Genomic DNA, 19,878 nt, shown 5'->3' on the forward strand with positions numbered 1-19,878 from the left:
GCAAATTACTCTTTACCCCTATGTGGTTTAGTATTTTTGTATATAATCCGCCTATAGTTTCAAAAACTATACATAACACTCTCATGGTTTGAATTAAAGTGTCAAAGTAATGGAATTTGCAATTCATAACGGAGTCACTTAAAATGTCAAAAATACCTCTATGTAAATTTGAAAATTATTTATTAACCACGGGGCAGTTATGTGTATATTTTAAAAACTATAAGGAGGTTATATGGTAAAGCATTAAACCATAAGGGGGTTATATTCTAAAATATAAAACCATACGGGGTTAGTGTATCATGTGCATTATGTTTATATATTTTGGTGGCTTCAACCATTTTAATTTTTAAACAAGGGTAATTTCGACATTTTAAAAGGTTCTGTTAGGAATGATAATTTCCGTTACTTTGACACCGTCAAGCAAACCATAAAGGGGTCATGTATAGCTTTTGAAATCATAGAGGGTAAAATGTAATTTGCCCTTTCCCTAAAATTATTCTGTGCACTTTGCTAATATAAAGATAATTTGACAATCCATTTGTAGTACTGCAACTTTTCAGTAATGAAGACTTGAATGTTAACATTTTATAAGTTGTTTTATCTCTAATTATTGTCCAGTGAGAAGCCCAATCGAACATTTCTTATTTTTATGATGCAACTTCCAGATTCTTTCCAATAATGAACCTAGTAGTATGCCCCAGTGTGTATGTTCCAGTGTCCTTTTGTCTATAACATATGATGACCACCTATGAGGATGTCCAGTTTTCTTGGTTGTTCTCCTGTCAAGAATGGAATTCTTCATTTCAGAATTCTCAAGAGTGGCATTACAGGATATCAAGGCATCATTTTTTAATGAGAATTGATATCCCATTTCAAAATTTTAGGAACGAACTTACTGGTTACTCTGCAATTCAACGTAATTGGTCGTGAAAGTTAATCAACACAACTACAGAGCTCTAACTCGGTGGCCACCACCTCTCTTGGTGGGGTGAGAGGTCAGGGGTTCAACTCTTGCCTCCCACCAAATTGCCTGCCCTCATGGACAACTCGGTTGGTCTCAACAAGCCTCCTTAGAAGTTGGTGTCCAGTGCTCGTAAGGATCCGAGTCGTGGTTATTGTGTTCCGGGGGATGGGGCCTCTCCTCCCGGGCCGGAGTGAGATTAGTCGGGCCCCGCAAGAATTGATCCGGACACCCACTCCGTCAGAAAAAAAAAAAGTGAAAGTTAATCAATACAACATCCAAAATGCAACATTTTATTTTGACAGCATTTTTCTAAAATCTCTAGAAAGCTAGGTAATTTCATAATTGTGGACTTGAAAGAAGTTAGATACAAAATAGTAACAAATTTCATAATCGTGGACGTATTTAGAAAATGTAATAAGCGTTTTCAAAATGTTGTGTCAATTAAATGTATTGCTGAATGACATTCTATTAATTATCTTGCTATATGGATGAAGGAAGTGTTGGTTGAATTAGACTAAATTAACTGTTGACATTCTTAATTCTCCATGCAAATCACCACGGCATATTGATAGACAAATAATTCAAGTCCGGAAATGAGCAGCAGAGGCTCATTTTACTTTTATTCGCTCCAAGGTGGCTATATCCAAAAAAGAAAGAAAATGAAAATAATTATCATGCGTTCTTCCAGACTATCAAGATATACTATAGTTAATTAAGTATTTGGGATAATTTTAGAAACCTCCCTTGAGGTTTTTAACAATTTCATTTAGTTCTCTCGAGATTTTAAAAATTATACATACCTCCCTTGTCATTTCAAATGACAATATTACCCTTAAATATTTTAATGAAATTCTCTTGTTTGGTATGTTTATATTTAGAATGATTTTTAAAATTATTTTTTTATTCTTTTTCCTTCTTATTGGTTTTTTAAAAAAAAAAATTGCCAATAAAACTATAGAATTACCACTATTACCTCTAATTTTTATTGTAATCAATTATCGAAATAGTAATTTTTTTGATGAATTAATTTTATATGCAATCCAATGTTTTTACTGATCTCTGTCTTCTATTTTCTGGTATTAAAATTAACAATAAATCAAAAAAATAGCCCAAAACCACTACTAAATTATGATAAACCCATTATTCGAAAAATCAGTTGAATCAGTTTATGGGTTGGAATATTCAAAATCCACTGAAGGCCTAATGTGGCGTCTAAAACACCAGACACATCCATTTTTAATGATCACAAGATTACACGCCTTTTTGTGCAATAATGCGCAATGGCTTTTCTCCTCTATGGATGAAAAGCTTTTTCTTCTTTTCAGTCTATGTTTTATATATATTCTTCTCCCCTATTGTGCCCACTTTTTCTTGAAAATTTAAGGGGAGTAGCTTTCACCAGGATTAATCCATGAAATAGTTTATTTTAATGCACTATCTGTTTTGTACCTAGAATAAATAAATAAGGCAAAAGAAATTCGTTGATTGGGTTCAAGAAATTGATTGCAGCCTGAACAGGGCCAAAATTACAACGACACAGTCTAGAGCCCATGTGCCCAAGACTTTTGGATAATTTTCAGAGACCCACAGTTAGAATTGTTTGCGTTAAAGATCATTTTCATTTTAGGCCCGATGCAAGTTGGGAGACCTACTTAGTTAATTTAATCTGTGTTGTTTTACTCCTTTTCTTAGGCTCAATGGCCGGCCCTTTAGCTAGAAAAGAGGCGTACTCATTGTAGTAAAACCTTTGTAAATTAATACTAGATAAATTAATAATTTTTATTAAATAGTAATTCTTTCAGTCTTAATTTGAACTGATGAGCTCAATTAATAATTTTGATAAATGATAAGACAAATTTTTTTTTTTAAAATCTGACATAATCCTTTGATCCCATTCATATTATAAATTAATAATTCATTAAAACTACCTATCATATTTTCCTAAAATGAATCTATTGTTGTTTATTTCCCTTAAATATTAGATTTATCTGAATCTTATTCCTAATTTTTCTTATTATATCTAAGAGTTTTGTATTTTTCTTTTTGTGTAAGTGAGAGGTTTCGAACTCGAAACCTTTTACTTATGTACTCTCCTTCATATCACTCAACACATCCCTCCTCCTAAGAGTTAGGGTCTGTTGGATAACATAAAAAGTGCTGAATCTGAATTTTTTCAGACATTCAGATGTTTTGAGTGTTTGATAAATGAAAATCTATTTGCTGAACTTGTTAAGCAGTGCTGAACCTGTGTGTATTTTTTTCAGCACAAGAATCCTAACTGAATGTTTAATTCTGATAAAAATCAATAGAATTACTTCAACTATGTGAGAACCCTAAAATTGTCACATTTTCTTAGCCTTTTGTTTATTCTCACTTTCCCTTGTTAAGTGAAAATGTGTTAACCATTTGTTTTCAACAAAGGAAGGTTTTGATATTACGTGTATTTGGGTGAACGATATGTATATACGTGTATGTGTTGGAAGTACGGTTGAGCGCGGCAAATGAACTAGGATTATTTTATTTCTTTGCCTACATTTTATACTTTTCTTGGAAATATTAAAATTTCTATGCATTTTTACAAGCAAGTACAGTTTTAAATTCATTTTTCTAGTATGAGTTAGTGGACGTTAAATTTGAAACGCGTTATCGATGTGGGGCCCGCTAGTGCGATGCACGCAACATTTTGTTTTTTCAACTAGTTGGTGAACTATGGAGTTAATTACAAAGATTAAAAGTTATTGGGGCCATAGTGTGAGATTTAGCAAAGTAAGATATTAGTAACCTTGAAGTTTCTAAGGTCTTCCTAAGCTTAAATTTGATTGGTGGAGGAAAAGTGACCTTTGACCTTAGCTTAAATATCTAGGATGTTAGTAAATGAGAAGGAAAACAAAGCAAAAACTCATAGAAAATAGAGAGAGAGGGCCGTGAGCCTTGAGGAAAACCAAGAGGAAAGAAAACTTCAATTGCATCTTGGGTTTGCTTGATTTAGTGAGAACAAGAAAAACTAAACCGATTAATCATTAGTTTGGAAGCTTGGGAAGTTTAAGGAACCAAAAATTTCAAGGAGTAGTGGATGATCACTCTTACAAGGTCTTGTCTTGAGGTATAATGGCTGATCACTCTTTCTTTCTCCATTAATCATGATTAAGTTGGGTATTAATGTTAGAGTTGTGCTTGTGATGCTTGTTTCAAATGGTTTTGATGATTGGAGGGAGGAATATTGAGTTAGGATTTTGATTTATTCACTCATATTTCTTGTGGGTTAGGTGTTATATGGTGTATATATATGGTATATAATCTTGTAAAGGAGAAGGTAGTGGTAATTTTTAAGGTAAAAATGTGAACTATAGCTTGACTATAACAAAAGTCCAGATTTCTAAAAATTCAAGCTTCAGTTCTGCCCGGTTCCAGTTCATGATGTTAGAGGCCAAATTAGGCTTAGTATAAAACATGAAAGTTGTAGATAATGATGTTTTATAGTTTCCTGTAAAATTTCAACTCAATCGGAGCAACGTAGCCTGTGAAAAGATAAAAATACCCCTGACTCTCATAGGTTTAGTCCAGTGGACAATTTTGATATTTCACAACACTAACCGTATCTGTTCACCCTGATGTGTACTGAATTAGCCTTTGGCCAAAAAATGAAATTTGTATTTCTATGTCTTAGCTTTCTAACGCCCCTGGAATCACCTAGTTTGGACTTTGGTAGCCTGAGTTATGATTGTTTACGCATAGTGCGGTTAACTAGCCCGAATATGAGATTCTGGTTCTGTAAATGGCAATTTTGACTTACATAAACTACAAACTGGACTGAGTGGTCTTCATCAAAGTTGTAGGCCTTTGTCTTAGCTTCGAAACGACATAAATTTCACCCCAATCCGATAAGCGTAGCTTCGGTTGTGTCCGTTACGCAAAACAACATCAAATCTGTCTTTTGTTTCTTGACTCAACCTTCATTTCCGCACATGCTCCTAGCTTGATTTTGTACTTGTATGACTTGGAGCCTATGGAATAGCTATTGAAATGAGATGATTTTGTATATGTCTTTGGGTTTGATTGAGGAAAAGAATGAAGCCATAAATGGCTGGAAAATAGGTAAATACAAAGAGCGTGCTGCTCAAATTTACGCTCGAGAACTAGGTCGATATACTTGTGACTTGAGTAAGACTTGAGAGCGAATACCACGTGAACCATTTAGGGTATTTACGTTTTCTTTGCCACTTCGACTCAAATAGCGATTTTAAAGTTTTATAAGTGAGTCTAAGTTTTACAAATATTTTACTTATGTCCTTTGGTTTCAATGTACTCTTTTCACTACCAAAACCATATTTATACTTTGTACTAGTACGTATTCGACTTGACTTTGACTCACTTACATCTTTGATGGTTGAAGCATAATGTGTTCGTTTAATTATTAGGGTTTCTTGGTGATTGAGAGTATTATCCGAAAGGAAACTTTAGACGTTATTTTGCTTAAATAGGTGAGTGTTACTTGTTGTTATGTTACTCTTGACTATATGCCTTGTTCCATGTTATGGACTGAATGTTAAATGCTTTCAATGATTGCTAAAAACGAGTTTTTTAGGCGGGTGTGTACTTTATCGCACTCGACAATGAAATGAATGAACGAATGTCAATGCAAACGAGGGTTTTACTTACAAAAACGCATTTTCATAATTGGAGGAATAAGGGGAATGACAGGAGAATGAACGAACGAACGAACGAATGGCTCCTTGTGAGCCCGTATCCTTTTAATGAATGTGTTATTATCGCTTTCCATTGTAAATGTTTCTTGAACTATTGATACTCTATGATTAATGTATTGGATTGATTGTTTTATTATGTGTTCGGAACCTCACTGAGCTTTTAGCTCATTCATTTAGTTTTGTTTTCCTTAACAGGGGACGGCGAGCAGGACGAGAGCTCTGTATAGACTAACCTAGTCTAGTTCTTTGATTTTATAATGGTTCTCGCCTTAGTGCTTGGCACGGGTTGGATGTGTGGTGAATTGAGAACCTTTGTATACTCGATGTTTATACTCCCTTTTGAGATAGTAATGTACATAAGTTTTGCTTTAAGTTTTGGATCGTCGTTATATTTATTCTTGTGGGTTTATTCTGGTTTTGTTTGAGGGTTGAAGTGAACGACTGAGTCCCGGCGAGAGTTGGGCAGGCGGTCCGCCGAACCCTTTGGTTCGCCTTAGGGGGAGGTGGGGCTGTCACAAACTACCTTATCTTATCTACCAAATCTACCCTTATTTGTTAATTATGTTCAAAATTCTTATCTAATTAAACAACCTAATATTTTCTATCTAACGATTTTTAGTTTCTTTTTTCTCCCTTTTTAATGACTTTCACATCTTCTCCATACGCCTCATATAATATATTTCATCTTTTATATTAATTTGATTTAAAAATAAATATTGTCATTTTCATACCTAACAATTTTAAACTAATTAAATCATAGATTCTATTTTTTTTGAATGAAAAGATATAAGGGCAAAATTGTCAAATTAAACTTATTAAGCATTTAACTATAAATATTTATCAAACAGTATAAATAAGTTTAGTATTAAAATTCAGACATTCATATATTTTTTTCAGTGCTTAAAATTTAGCAAATTAATTGTTTCAGTATTCAGTTTTCAGAATTCAGAATTCAGATTCAGTTTTATCAAACGGAACCTTACTTTTGCTTTGATATGAGTTACATAAATACATTGAAGATATTAATAGAATTACCTTAGGCAAAAAACCTAAATGGCCCTTAAGATATATAGTTGGTCAACTTTTAACCTATAACTATTAAGTATTTGCATTTGTCCCTTGAACTTGTAAAATGGGTATACTTTTTACACTATTGGCTAGAGATAATTTCAAAAACCTTCTCCGAGAGTTGTGATAATATCACTTGACACTGTTGAAATTTCAAAAATATATTGTAACTCCTATATTAGTGAGATGGAACTATTAATCACTATCATAATATACAAAATGACAAAATCATCTTCACTACTTTAACAATTTTTAGAAAAAACATTATAGAAGAGAAAATTTTTAGGAAAAAAATGTAAATCTTATATTATAATTAATTTGGTAGAAAATTCAATATAAGACAACACAAAAGGGTAGAATTTGAAGAAAAATATATCTCTCGTTAAGTGATTATTATAAGAATATTTTAATAATACAAAGGTAAGATTATTACAAACGTATAGTTTTATGGGAGGTTAGTGATATTTTAAAAACTTTAGAGATGCTAAGTGATATTAACATAAACCTCGAGGGAGGTCATCTCTAATCAAAAGGATGGGGAGCACACCAATTTATAAGTTTGAGAGGCGAAGGTATATACTTAACAGTTGAAGGTTTAAAAGTTCACCAACTTAATATCTGAGGACCATCCAGATTTTTACCCAATTATATTGTACTTACAAATCAAATAGATAAGGAACGATTTATATTTCTTAGACTTTCAACTTCTTTTATCAATAGAATAATTTATATTTTATAAAATAAAATAAAATTTTAATTAATTAAATGAGTATTTTTTTGAATTGTAAGTACACTCGACAAATTAATAAATTTATTAGTTTATTAATTAATTAATACCTCTTGAAATTAATAAATTTTGTATAATTTTAAAATTATTAATTTATAGAGCTTTTACTACACATCTAAATCTGCTGGTGCTAGCGTTTTAAATTTACAACATAAAGATCATCAGCTTTGAGTTGCATATTACATGGTACAAAAGTATGTTGAAGTACATGCTAAAAATATTTTTTTTATCTTAAATGCAATATTTTAGTTTGAAGACATATATTTTAATAATTTAAAGAGAAAATGAAACGCATTTGGGATCTGTTAGCTTAATTACGTCAAGAGAGAGAGAGAGAGAGAGAGAGAGAGAGAATCAATAATAATAATAATTGTTGTGCCACGATTTTTTTTTCTGTTGTATTAACTATTGAAAGAGAAGATAGAATAATATGCATTTCTACTACTTTATAAGTACCTTATATCCAAGAATTGCTAGAAGGCCTTATTATTTGTAGAGGTCCACGGACCCGTCTTGGAATAGGTTAATCCGTCTTGGAATAGGTTAATCTCTTAGCATCCACGAGGTTCACTAGGGGACAAGAAGTGAACGAGTTTTACACTTTTACCTATTAAGTGTGTCCAGGAAGACTTAAGAAAATATCAGTCATGTTTAATCCTAAGTCAATTACTTCCACTTGTTTACTATGGAACTGGAAATCAATTCGGAACAAGATGAATGAAGCAAATCTTGAACAAATGGATTGATTAACTTGTTTATTTAATTGAAGTCGTGCACCCTTGTCCATTAACAATTTCTTTTTATTTTTTTCCACTGAAGCGCGGTGCATCAAGGCATTTGCTTTCGGCAAAGCTCAAACGAGCATCGTGCATTTTCTATTTATTAAAAAAAAATTTGGGATAGTTTTTTTTTAAAAAATAATTTAAGATAATTTTTTGAAAAGTACTGTAACATTATTTTGATTTGATATATGTGAGATAAAAAAAAATAATTATAAAATATGTTCATAATACAAATAAATAAAATTTGACAAATTATCTACTGCCCAATCAAAAGTATTTGGAGGTTGATGCAACTGATGAGATATCTTATTTCATTTTAATCTCAGTTGGACATAGTTCAGCATAAATTATCCAAACTGATCAATTACTTCCTCCAACTAGAAAATACAACTTAATCATGTGATACAGATGTTAATTACTGAGCAAGAATAGTAACCTTGTGGGCTCTCAAAATATCAATTGATTTGGTGGCCTTTTGTAAAAAGCCAATTGTGATGAGACCATTGTCACACTGCTAATTAATGTACATTCCATGCATACCTCCTTGAAATTGCACACCTGCCTCGTTTAAAAGAACAAACGAAACTGACGACTCACAAATGCACTATGTACTGTCTAATTGGAAAAGACTTAGCTGTAGTCCCAGTCCCAGAAGGAACTTACCACCACTGTGTAGTGTGTACTTAATACTCCCTCCCTTTTTTTATAACTGACGTTTAAGGTTTTGCACACCAATTAAGAAAAGTTTTTCATTGCTTAAATCTGTACACTACTTTCCTTTTGTACCCTCATTAATTATCCAATTCACCCATGTTTTCTCTCACTATAGTACTAAATGGTGTTGTTTTACTAGGCCAAAAGCAATGCAAGCTAACTCCCACCAAACTAGGAGTAGTAATTAAGAACCCTGTATTGAAAAAGAGAGATAAAAAGGTAAAATTGTGAAAAAATAATTAATACTGTATGGGAATAATAAAACGACAGATAAAAGTACACTAGAGCAAATTTCTTAAACGTCAGTTATAAAAAAAGGGAGGGAGTATTAATGATCACCTACCTCATTGAAAAAGACAGAGTGAGACCTGCGTCTGACAAATAGTATGTATTGCTAATTAATGTACACCTACCTCCTTGAAAAGAAAATAATTTATGAGACCTGCCTGAAATTGACGCCTGACAAATGTATTATATAATTGGAAAGAACTTAACACTCCAACATTTACGCTAATACAAATATAAATGGCAATGGCGCGGAGGCGGGTTCCCGTTACCTAAACATGCCCCACCGCCTCCGCCCCCTTTTACCTGCTTCCCCGCCCCAACTCGTTCCACCTTGTCTATTGTTACAAACGAATTGAGTCGAATCGAATTTTAATCTAATCGAGTCGAGTCTTGATTTAATTTTATCAAATTCGAACTCGAATCTTGACTTAATTGTTTTATTTTTTAAAAAATAAATAAAATAATATTTTTTTCTTAATAAGTAATTAAAAATTAGGGATATATATGTAATTTTACTATTATATATATATATATCCTCGAGCTCGTGAATCGACTCGCGAGCTAATGAACTTAATATTTTGAACTCGAGCTCGAGTTTGATATATATTTATATATATATATATATATATAATCTTTCCAATGAGATTTATTAACTTCGTGATTACCATCCTTCTTATTTATGCTACTGATAGTGTAGATCTACAAATTTAAATTTGGTTAGATGAGACTGGTTAACTTCATGATTACTATCAAATGTATTCAAACCTATTATAATTTTGATAGTATTGATTTCACAACTTTGGATCTGGTTGAATGACATGGATCCAGTAAGTGCCAACGTCCGGTCCAGGTAAGACCATGAGGGATTTGGCTCTGTAAGGGCGTTGAGGTTCTTGGGACGTACTCCAAGACAGGGAAGTGTCAAGAGGTCAGATCCAGGGAAAATGGGTTTTTACTATCAATCTTATGATTTGTTTGGAAATATAGTCGTCATGCATAGTTAATCTTTCTCAAAAGATTTAGATCTATTCTCGTAGATTTATTTTTACTATCTTTAATATGATGGAAATATGGTCGTCATGTATAGTTAATCTTTTTCAAAGGGTTAGATCTTTTCTTGTAAATTTTCACACTATCCTTTATAATCTGTTTAGAAAAATGGTTTATCCTCCATGGATCCTGAAGGATTCTGTGCCAAAGGGAAGAGGATTATAAGTTTTTAAAATCATTTAAGTATTTGTTTATTTACTTTCTTGTTTTATTTTCCTATGACTTCTCCGGTTAAAGCATACTTTATAAATTCTAGTTCTTCTTCAAACAACAAACCTTTGAATAGACTTCAAACTAGAATTGCTCAAATTGAGCAATCAATCCTTATTCAAAGAAAACTAGAAAACAAACCTTCTGAATTCTAGATTAATGAACAACACATTAGATCTGAATTCTTTGCAAACCACAACCATTTGAAAAGAAAACAATTTTTTGACAAATATAAGGGAGAAGCCCGAAAAAATATACAAGAAAACTTTTATGACTTTTTGACAAAAACAAAACAAAATATTCATTTCTTTGACTGGTATGAGTCTCAAACATCTAAGGTGTCTGCACCAGAACTCAAAAACCCAGTCCAAAATACTTCAAAACCTGCATCCTTTATGACAAAAACCCAGGATTCCACATTAGATCCCGTGGATCCAATCCAAACTAAGAAGAAACCTGTAGATCCTTCCATAGATCTATCTCAAACAAATTCTACACAAGAATCTTTATCTATCCATAGATCTGCCTCAAACAACCCAGACACTACAATCCTCTTATGAACTTTCAGAATCCATAGATCCATCAAAATCAATTCATATAAACCCAGCAGATATATATCTACCAAATTCTCCCGTGGATCTATTAAATCCAATAGATTTACCAAACCAAGCGTCTGTTGAAACTTTAAAACTTTTGATTTCCAGACAATCAATTGATAATTCTACTAGTATTGATATTAGAAAAGACATAGGAAATCCCTTAGACGTAGGATATTCCTCAATAAATGTCTTAACTAAGAATCAACCTAGTATCAAACCTATAACTGATAAAAATGTTCAAACAAAAATTGATTTCTTCAAATCAATTATTAAACAAGAAACTGCTGAAATTCCCTCTCAACCTTTTTCCAAACTAATGGTTATTAGAAATTCACCAATAAATATTATTTCTTTTAAACAAAAAAACCAGTTAGTTGAAAAACCAATCAGCTAAAAATATAAATCAAAATACTATTGATTCCTCACAAACATTTACTTCAACCTTGTCCCATAATTCTAACCTATCTTCCAGGAGTATAGGTAGCAAACTTATTTCTCAAGAAAATTCAAAAGAAAGTTTTACAAATGATAATCAGGAAGAAATTCCTAAATTATCTATATACTCTTTCATAACTTATAAACAGTTGCAGCTTGATAAGCTAAAGGTACTTAATATTGAGTACCCAAGTCTCAAAGTGAAGTCTCATACAGAAGAAACATGGTTATCCAGCAAATACAAGGGACAAACAGAAGAGACATGGATCTTCAACAAATTAAAGGAACAACCTCAAAAACAAGGAGTATCTGAAAAATCAAATCTGACAAATCTGGCTAGATCTCGAATATCTCATCATTGAAGACGAAGAACATCTCATCATTGAAGACAGAAATATTATTCACAACATTCTAGTCACAGCCAACAGGGATGAATCTGATCTACAAGATGGGAACATCCTGCCAGAAACAATGTTATTCAATATCACATCTGATGATGATTCTGGAGTCATCCAAGAGGATTCATCAAAACTATTCCCAAGCTCCAGAAGATATCAATACATATTCCTGATGAAATCAGACAGAAACAAAGTTCACAACAAAGATTTCTTCAAAGGCCTTCTTGATATATATATCCTCGAGCTCGCGAATCGACTCGCGAGTTAACGAACTTAATATATTGAACTCGAGTTTGAGTTTTGACTCGAGTCGCTCGCGAGCGACTTGGTTTGTTTGCAACACTAATTCCGTCCCACTTTTCCAATGGATACCTATGGGGGATAAAGTTTATAATTAATAAAAATATATAATTAAAAAAAATATATAATAGAATAAATATATAATTAGTAAAAATGATAATTAGTAATTATTGTAAATATATTAGTATAATTAATCACTAATTTGTATTAATATAAATATATAATTATTAGTATAATTAATAATATTAATTATATTACATATGCATAATTTGATATTTATAACTAATACTATTAAATATGTTATGTATATAGTTAATATATATATATATATATATATATGTGTGTGTGTATATATATTATTATTTTATTTAATCGAGGGACGGGGTGGGGGATGGGGCGAGGGTATAGTCCCCATCTCCAGCCCTGTTTTTTAATGGGGGAGCATTTTATCCCCCGTCGTGCCTCATCCCCTGCCCCATTAATTTTTCAAGGATACCCGTTTCAATTGACATCCCTAAATACAAAACCATGAATTGTTCCAAATCAACTTCTCTGTCATATTATTCTGAATTGTTTAATTAAACTCTTGGCCCTTCAAATTTTTGAATCCAATCTCACAGCAGCATGAAAACACCAGCACTGGCTAGCCCTTGATGTTAATTGGTCAAGCTAAAGTGATCCACTGCGGGGGGAGGCTAAATTGAGGTCGCACCCTCGTCCTGGGTCTCTTCTCCTCTTACATAATAACTTTTTTGTTGTCCACACTTTATTTTATTGGCTGCCGACGGTTTTGTCTTCTTTCTCATTGGTCTGATTGAAATGTGCCCGACATCTTTTGTATCATCTGAGACACCTTTTGAATAATATTTCGAGATAAGGAGGTTTTTGACAAATTTCACTGAACTCCTTTGAGATTTGGAAAATTACACCTCTCTCTTAATTTGATATTTTTAATAATAAAATCTTAAAATAATATTGACTTGGACAAATTTTTAAATGAATATCTAAAAATGCCCTTGTGTAATGAGATTTAATTTATTTCTCTATACAATTATAAGATTATCTAGTATAATTATGAGGAAAAAGTATCAAATTTTTCATGTTCATACCTACTATTTGATAAACAACTATAATAATAATTTTATCACTATGATAATATACTTTTGATGGTATTTTCTTATGGATTTAGATTTATAAAATAGAAAAGAAAATGTTGAAATAAGTCAATTATAGTTTATGAATTTTTCAAGTAGTAGAATTATCATAATTTAGTAATAGTTTTGGGCCATTCTTTTTTATTTATTATTAAATTTAATGCCAAAAAATAGAAAACAAAGATTAGCAAAAATATTGATTTGCATATAAAGTTAACTCATCAAAAAAAATCACTAATTTGACATTTAGTTAAAATAAAAACTAGACGTAATAGTGGTAGTACTATAATTTTATTGGCAAAAAATTTAAAAAAAAGGAATAAGAAGGAAAAAGAATGAAAAAAATAATTTTTAAAGTCATTCTAAGTATAAACATATCAAATAAGGGAATTTCACTAAAATATTTAAGGGTAAATAATAAGGGAGGTATATATAATTTTTAAAATTTTAAGAAAACTAAATGAAATTGTCAAAAATCTCAAAGGAGGGTTTTGAAGTTATGCCTTATATTTCATTAGGTCATGTGCCCATAGTCCATCAAATGGGTCTGAGCAGAAGCCAGCCAATGCTGCTGCGTCCGTGTCCTTTTGTCTTGTTTTGAGAAAGTTATGCACCGTTGAACCATCTCTGGATCTGTCAACGTGTTCTTTTAAAGATCATTTACAGTACCAAATTTTGTTGATATATTTATTTAGCTGTTGAAAGATTCCTTTTTTGACTTGCTGTTGAAAGATTCTTTGAAAGGTCCTTTTGAAGCCTCTTTAATATCTCATTTTAACTTTTCTCCAGTTTGCAGAAATTTTAAAACATTTTCTTGGGAACAATATTTTAATGAGATTCCTGTCAGTTATTGAATTTGAATTCTCGTACCAAATTCAAGGTGCTAGGTAATTTCGTAACTCCAACAAAATATTCAAGGAATCTCGAATTCTAAATGAAATACAATTATATGCATTTCTACTGTTTTGTAAGTACGTTATATCCATCCAAGAACTACTAGAAGGCTTTATTTATTGAGGTCAGTGGACGCTTGTCCTGGAATAGGTTAATCTCTCCTCCTCCAACATATTTTTCCTTGAAAAAAAAAAAAGAACCCATAGTCGCTTTCAATTTTGTAGTTGCCTATATTACTTGACAAAATGAAGCATTGTGCCAATGAGTTCTGCTAACCTATGCTTTTGGAACCAAAATGACTCATTTATAACGAAAATTTAAATGAGTTATTGACGTGTTAAAAAACGACGCGTTAATAGTGACACGTTCAATAATTTCACATATTAAATCCTCAGATTATTTTTTTTTTGTAATGAAAAGTTTCAATAGGTTTGACTCTGATCACCGCCATTGATTAAGATATAACTTGAATCATAGGTCGCTTACATGGATTCTTACATATAGTCTACTAACACACTCTTCACATCGATTGTAAAGTTTAAACGCAAGACTTTTTGTGCTGAAGTGATCCCTTTTGCTAACTGAGTTAAATTGTGTTGGATTAGATTACCTGCATGATGCATTGACAAATTAATGGGGTAAAGACTTAACTAGATGGAACATAATAAAGTAACATAACATTGGCTCTGATTGGAATCTCCATTTTTTAAAAACAAGTTTTTCATATACAATATTACAATAGTATACAAATAAAAGCAACTCTAAAAGTATTACATCCATACAATATATAAAAAATAACTCTAAATATGGAAAAAAATTAAAAAAAATAAAATCTACACCATCTTTTTCTTCCATCTATTACCATACCCCACCACCACCAGCCTCACCCATCACCACCACTTTCACCCACCACCGCTACCATCCCCTCCTTTCTCCTCTTTCCTCTCCCTTCCCTCTTCCTCCTTCCTTTCTTTTCTCCTCCCCTTTTCCCCCTCTCCTCCTTCCTTCCCCGCCACATCTCACCCTACCCCTCCCCTTCCCCCCCTCGACAAGATTGAGGAAGGGGGAAGGGGAGAGGTCGGGTGAGGTGCGGTTAATAGGTGTGGAATATGTGCAATAATAAATATCTATTCAAGAAAAATTACAAATTTTGTATATAAGGTGAGAAGAGTCGAATCCATAGGGATTGAGAAAAATTTTGTTTCTTCGAAAGTTCAGAGTATTTGGGGGATTTTTATAAAAATGGAAATAAGTAAATGATTGAATAAAATAAATAAGTAAATAAAAACTAAATGACGATTTATTAAAATGGAATCAATAATAAATAACTCTAGCCAAGGAATAACTTTGAAAATGATTCACTTAATTGATCATTGATACAATAACAATTTCATTTATTAACTGATAAACAAGTTATAACTGCCAAACAAATAATGACAGTCAAATCCTCCTTACAGTATTGGTGATTAAGGTGCGATTGTTAATCACTACCCTAATTAAGAAATAACCCTAAGTATGACCTTAGAGTTCAATTTCTCAATTGCCTTAAGAATTAGAGAAGCCCTATTCTAATCAAATAATGTGCTACAAGGGTTATTTTAAACTAGCTTGTATATTCCCCTGACACAAACCCAATCATTCAAGTTACCACTAGTTTAGAATAATTAAACAATTATAGATTTAATTGTTCTAATTGATTTTAGATTATTGAATTAATCTAAATTCCGGACCCTTGCTATCCGAATAATACAACAATAAGATAGTAAAGTAGGGAATATATGAATACCATAAAATAAAAGGAATAAATAAAATCAATTCGATCTCACAATTTTAGATGAACCAAGTCCCCCGTTGCTTCTTGACTAGAAATAAAAAATTAGTTCATCTCTGTTGAAGAAATCCCATGCAAAATGGTAGAATCAATTGTCGAATATATTCTTCAATATTGAGATAGAGTACCCGTAGAAAAGGAAAAGAAAAAAATGTTTTTCTCTCGTCTCTTGCGGCCGACAAGAAAAGAAAAGATAATCTCATGACTAATCTCTGCCGATTCATAATGAAGTGATAATGAAATGGCTAAAGAAAACAAACTACTGACTAGTCTCCTACTACTACTAAATTACTACTACTAATTGAGGTCAAGTTGTTCTTTCAATTTTGTATCTTAACCGAACAAGACAAATTTTCTTATCCATTTGGTGAAACATCCAAGATTTTGGCAGTTTCAATTCAAATTTTGGAGATCACAGGCCAAATCCTGAGCTTCTCGGACAAGCAGAGTTTTAACTTTGATGTGACCATGCCGAACAGCAAGTCTAGTGAAGAAATCACGCCTTTTAACTCCTTTTTGCTCCAATTCTCTGCAACCGACAATAATTATAAAAAATAAGTAGAATCTACCAATTAACTCAATATTTGGTAAAATAAAAGAGGGATATAATCATAAAAATTATAGTAAACATGCAACCTATCAATTTCCCCACACCCAAACTGTGCTTGTCCTCAAGCATATCCAAGCTCAAAAATACACTTAAGATAGCAAGATTCTTCAGCAATTCATACCAACATAGGCACTCTATTATCCCAACAAGTTCCCCAAAGTCCAAACACACAGAATTTAGCAACTTTTAACAAGGGCACTCACCACTCACAAAAGTGTATAGGCATAATATACTCTCAAATCAACACTATGGAATGACTTTACCATAAGTTTGCTCATGTATCACATCTCCACCACTAATAGTGAATCTAACACCAGAATCCAAGGGACTTAAATAACAGTGTAACGGGGCTTGGGTTAAGCGTAAGATAGAAAGATGAATTGAAGATGTAAACATGTCAATGAAGACATCAGAAAATCACTGCACAAACCAAATGGCCAAATTCTCAACACTTCACTTTCCAAGGCACACAACCAAATTCTCACCCATTTAGCAAGTAAAAGCATACTCATGGGCTTTCATCAATGATCACCAGATATTGAATTATGCCCAGAAACACGTAACAACATGTCTCTCTTTCTTTTTTTTCATTCATTATTTTTTGGGATCAATTGCTTGCTAATACTTGCTAAAATTCATACACTGCCTTGTATCAACATAGAAAGTTTTCATGCAATTATATCAAGACACTTTTTTGACATGAGGTTCAATAAGAAAGTCTAAAACAAAAGGTCTCGAGTGTCAATTATGGCTTAAAACAAGGAAGGGGTGAAAGGTTCAAACATGGCTCACTAATGGTAGATAAAGTAAAAAAGGGTCTTTAAGAAAGTCAAAAGAGTTTAGCTCCTAAATACCCTTGTCATTTTCCAGTATCAAAGTCAGTAAACATGTGGTCTTGACATGTATACCAAAGCAAGTACTAGAATGACAAACCATGGGCGAAAACCACTTAACAATAAAAGATAGAGCAAATTAAGACAAAAATGCTCATCAAATAGGCCCAACAGACTCACAAAGTGGCTCAAAATTTTCAAATCCAATATATTCATCATTCAAAATCCTTGTCATGAAAAGTAAGATGCCCAACTAACACAAATTCACCACATACACTTGCATCTTGATCATATAAATTCATCATTGCCCATAAAAAGAGAAAAGAAAAGACAACCAAACTAACTAGCCAATAAAAATATGCACAAATGAACCTAGCTAGGTAACATAACTCCTCCCCCATACCTAAATCTGACATTGTCCCCAATAGAAGAAATAAAATCCAAATTTAAAAGAAAAGGGACAATGAAACTTCTCTGTATGTGGAGAAGGTATCACATAGCTACGGCGAGGGAGGAAGAGGTGCGTTGAAACTCACGTGATGGAAGAAAACCACCAAGTTTTGTGTCATCTTGGATATATGCCGCTCGAGACGAGTAAGATGCCCACTCATCTGCTACATCTCCCTGTGAAGAGTTTGGTACTACTCGTCCCCACAAAATGAAGGTGGTCGGGCACTTGTGGAGGGCCCAGGGTCTTCACGAAGTAAATCCTCGGTACGTGGGGGACCACGTCTACGCTATCCTCGCTAAGGAGGTGGCTGAATAGGGTCAGGAGGGGCAAACAGGTATTCACCAAGAATGCACTGTACAACCCCCATGTTCTCTAAGCAACTTAAATTTAAGGGCTCCATAGGACAAGTTAGATGCAGATCATGGTTAGCCAAATCCAAAAGACTCAAATTAACCACCAAATGAGTAATGTATGAAACCTAGATAAGAGGTTTGTTCTTCTTAGGCAAAACCGAATGGAATTGCGTGACCAACCAACACTCGAGATAAACCTTAATGTTATTCAACATGTACCACAAGAAGAACTACTCGGGTTTGGCCATAATGCCTGAACTGTCTTTCCTACCCGAGAAGTTATAAGCGAAAAAATGCTAAATATACCTCCAAGAAGGAAACTTAAGAAACGAGCTCTTAGACTAGCTCGGGTCATATCGCTCCCTATCGACAGATAACTCCTACCACAAACTCACATGTGTCGAGAAGAAAGGCTCGATGTAGTCACACGCACTATCAATATACTCCCTAGTCTTTGATTGGGCTCTATCAATAAAACCAAAGGCAAGGTTAAACTCGATAATGGATTGTTTGAACTTCCTATCCAATAATCAATACCTAATCACATTGGGAGTGTTGATAGTGAATTCGTTAGGTAACTCAAATTCGAATGTGGCATAGAACTCCCTAGTCAACTCAACAAAGGCTGAACATCGAATACAAGTACAGTTACTCCACCCGATAATCCTAAATAGCTTATCCACCTCATTAGCAATTTGTAGAGTTTCTAGTGTAGGCTAGTGTATGTACTTGCTAGCAATGATTCGCCTCTCACAACAAGTGGCGTATCGGCGCTTATCCTTCTGTCTAGTGAAGTTCAAGTTTCCCCTAAAATGCACAAGCGAATCTATGTGTATGCCTTTATCCCTACCCAACCGAGATTGCTGTCCTGAAGTAGAGGCAACGGAATCCGTTTGGATTAGCTGTTTTTGGGGTTGTTTTTCAAAAACAACACTGTAGCATTTCGTTTTTCAAATACAAGTCCGTTTGGATTAGTTGTTTTTGGGGTTGTTTGTCAAAAACTATATGAAAAACTTTTACTGTAGATGTTTTATGGATTATTTTTAGATGTATTTTTAAAACATATTTTCGATTATTTTTATATTTATAATTTATATATTTTTATAACAATATATATTTATACATTTATAAATATTTATAAATAAATATATATTATATATAATACATAATATAAATATATTTATAAATGTATAAATATATATTATTATAAATGTATAAATTATAAATGAATATTATATAAATGTATAAATGTATAAATTTTATATTTTTATAATTTTATATTTATATACATTTATGCATTTATAATACATTTATAAATATTTATAAATAAATATATTTATATAAAAATATATAAATGTATTATAAATGTGTTATATTATATATAATACATAATATAAATATATTTATAAATGTATAAATGTATATTATTATAAATGTATAAATTATAAATG

The sequence above is a fragment of the Coffea arabica genome, chromosome 1e, assembly GCF_036785885.1.
Source record: "Coffea arabica cultivar ET-39 chromosome 1e, Coffea Arabica ET-39 HiFi, whole genome shotgun sequence".
NCBI classification, from domain to species: Eukaryota; Viridiplantae; Streptophyta; class Magnoliopsida; order Gentianales; family Rubiaceae; genus Coffea; species Coffea arabica.